Source organism: Phascolarctos cinereus, unplaced genomic scaffold, assembly GCF_003287225.1.
Source record: "Phascolarctos cinereus isolate Bilbo 61053 unplaced genomic scaffold, phaCin_HiC Scaffold_5;HRSCAF=322, whole genome shotgun sequence".
In the NCBI taxonomy this organism is placed as follows: Eukaryota; Metazoa; Chordata; class Mammalia; order Diprotodontia; family Phascolarctidae; genus Phascolarctos; species Phascolarctos cinereus.
The window spans coordinates 445899450-445902520 of record NW_027555958.1 but is presented as its reverse complement, the minus strand read 5'-3'; the positions used below and the strand labels follow the sequence as shown (position 1 = coordinate 445902520).

The 3071-nt window shown below is 39.0% G+C and overlaps 1 non-coding gene across 1 annotated transcript; it reads left to right on the top strand.

The window, feature by feature from the left end:
• The first annotated feature begins 596 nt into the window (after positions 1-596).
• On the top strand, positions 597-728 carry LOC144458116 (small nucleolar RNA SNORA17). The gene has a single exon (XR_013487668.1). It is a non-coding gene; the product is annotated as a small nucleolar RNA SNORA17 (small nucleolar RNA).
• The last annotated feature ends 2343 nt before the right edge of the window (positions 729-3071 follow it).

Below are 3071 nucleotides of genomic sequence, written 5' to 3'. Positions count from 1 at the left end.
TTCTCGATCCTATTTGGGGTTTTCTTGACAAAGATGCTAGAGCGGTTTGCCATTTCCTTCTCCAGCTCATTTTACGGATGAAGAATCTGAAGCAAACAGGGTTAAGTGAGCTGCCGAGGGTCACACAACTAATAAGTGTCTGAGGCTGGTTTTGAACTCATGAAAATGAGTTCTAAGACTGGCACTCTCTCCACTGAGCCACTTAGCTACTGCTAAGCTATCCATCATCATATGACAAATCTAAATCACTGTTGATTAGATAAATGCAAATTAAAACAACTCTGAAGCACAATCTCACATCTATCAGATTTGCTAATATGACTGAAAAGGAAAACAATATTGGAGGGGCTGTGGGAGAATTGGGACACTGATACACCGTCGGTGGAGTTTTGAACTGATTCAACTATTCTGTAAAGCAATTTGGAATTATGCCCAAGGGCTATAAAACTGTGCATACCCTTTCACCCAGCAATACAACTACTAGATCTGTATCCCAAAAAGATTAAAAAGGGGAAAACCCTCTATGTACAAAAATATTGAGAGCAGCTCTTTTAGTAGTGGCAATGAATTGGAAATTGAGGGGATCGAGATGTGATGTTGCCCCTAGAGGCATTACAATACAGGCTGCTGTGCCTCATTTGTGTCATTAGGTGGCAAAAGAAAGTGACTGTGTCTACGCTCAGTGCTCGGACCCAGTAAGCACTCAGAATGATTAATAGCCTTACACTTAATAAATATTTAGGCATTTTCTTACATTTTATTGATAACTTGAACCCTCATACAACTTGGCTTTTCGGCTTTTTCAGGTTTTCATTGTGTTAAAATTTTAACAAGCTGTTTTTGGGGCTTTTTTGGCAAAAGGAAATGAAAGGAAACAAGCCAGACTGGGCAGATGTGCCTAAATGCGCAAAAGTAAAGCTCCTGTGGATTTTATTTAGGTTGGATTCCTTGCTGTTTGTCAGCATGCCATCCACGGGATCAGCGCTTCAGGTCCTGATGTGCTGATGGCCTCAGGCATAGACTACTAAATTCCAGACTTTTGAGGTAGCAGGGGCTGTGGAAACTTGGAACTTCAGCAGTGCATGCCACTGGGTGACTCAAAAGTAAAAGAACCTTTTGGAAGGATGGTCCTATAAGAAGTGTGGAAGAACTGGAAGAGGAAAGCTTTGCTCTACAAGTACTCTAAGGGATTTCCCAACGCTTTTTGAAATGTCAACATAATTATATTTGCCTTACGTTTAGCACACCATATTTAGGTGGGCCTATGTGCCAACTCAGTTTTCTGATTTCCTTTTTCCTGCTTAAAATGTCTATATAATGTAAAGCTCCAACTGACTGGGGGAGCTGGCCACCCACTTTGGCTCTCTACTCTGCTGGGGGCCTAATAAACTTTCTGAAACTTAAAGGAAAATGTGTGGTGATGATTGTGATGAAATACTATTGTGCTATAAGAAATGATGGCAGAATGATTTGAGAAAAACCTGGAAAGACTTGCATGAACTGATACAAGGTGAAGTGAGCAAATCCAGGAGAACACTGGACATAGTAACACAATATTGTATGATGAAGAATTGGGAATGACTTAGCTGTTCTCAGCAATACAATGATCTAAAACAGTCCCAAAGGACTCGTGATGCAAAATGCTATCCACCTCCAGAGAAAGAACTGGTAGAATCTGAATGTAGATTGTTTTGTTTTTGTTTTTTTAGGCAATTGGGGTTAAGTGACTTGCCCAGGGTCACACAGCTAGTAAGTGTCAAGTGTTTGGTCTGAGGCCAGATTTGAACTCAGGTCTTCCTGACTTCAGGGCTAGTGCTCTATCCACTGTGCCACCTAGCTGTCCCCTGAATGCAGATTGAAACAGACTTTTTGAAACTTCATTTTTCTTGGTATTTTTTTTGGGGGGGTTGTGTTTTCTTTCACAACATGACTAACGTAGAAATAAGTTTTGCATGATTGACTGCACCTGTATGTCATATCAAATTGCTTGTGTTCTCAATGAAGGAGAAGGGGAGGAGAATGGGAGAGAATTTGGATATCAAAATTTTAAAAAACTAATGGTAAAAATGATTTTTACACATAATTAGAAAAAATAAAAGATTAAAATAAATGGCTTACAACTAAGGGCCATCTATCTGGCAAAACTGAGTTTAATTTTACAGGGGGCAAAATGGACCTTTAATGGAAAAGATTTCTAAGCATTCCTGATTCCTCCTCCTGATGAAAATGCTAGAACTAAAATAGAAATGCAGGCACCAAGAGAAATATAGAAAAGTATGCATTTGTTTAATTGTAAGAGAATTTGTGGGGATGGATTATTTAGAGAGATGAGAAATAAATATCTTCTCAAAATTATAATATTTTTAAGGGTCCTAGAGAAAGGTAAAATGACAGAGGGCCTATGGATAATTTTGTTCTGTTTTAATAGTCTTGGAGGACAAAAGTAGGAGTGATAGGGAACTATAGAAGGGAAGAAAGGAGGAGGAAGGGGAAGGAAATCACTAGCATATATAAAGGTGTATAAGATGAAAAGTCATGGAGAAAGTGGTGTGAGGCAGAAAGTTAACATTTATTAAGCACCTACTATATGCCTAGCACTATGCTAAATGCTTTACAAATATTAATCTCATTTGATCCTCACAAGAACCCTAGGAGGTAGGTACTATTATTCCCATTTTATAGATGAGGAAACTGAGGCAGTAATTTGCCTAGGGTCACATAGTTAGCAAGTGTCTGAGACCATATTTCAATTCAGTTCTTCTTGATTCCAGGCCCGGTGCTCTAACCACTATACCACCTAGCTGGTGGACATCATCATTTCCCAATAGACAAACAGACAAAGCATATGAACAGGCAGTTTTCAAAGGAAGAAATCTAAGCTATTAACAACCAACCACATAAAAATGCTCTAAACTACAAAGAATTAAAGAAATGCAAATTAAAGCGATTTTAGGATTCTTCCTCTCACCCATCGGATGATGGGCAAAGATAATCAAAGAAGAAACGACAAATGCTGGAGCGACTGTGGGAAGACAGGCTTCTACTGCATTGTTAGTAGAACTCTGAATTGG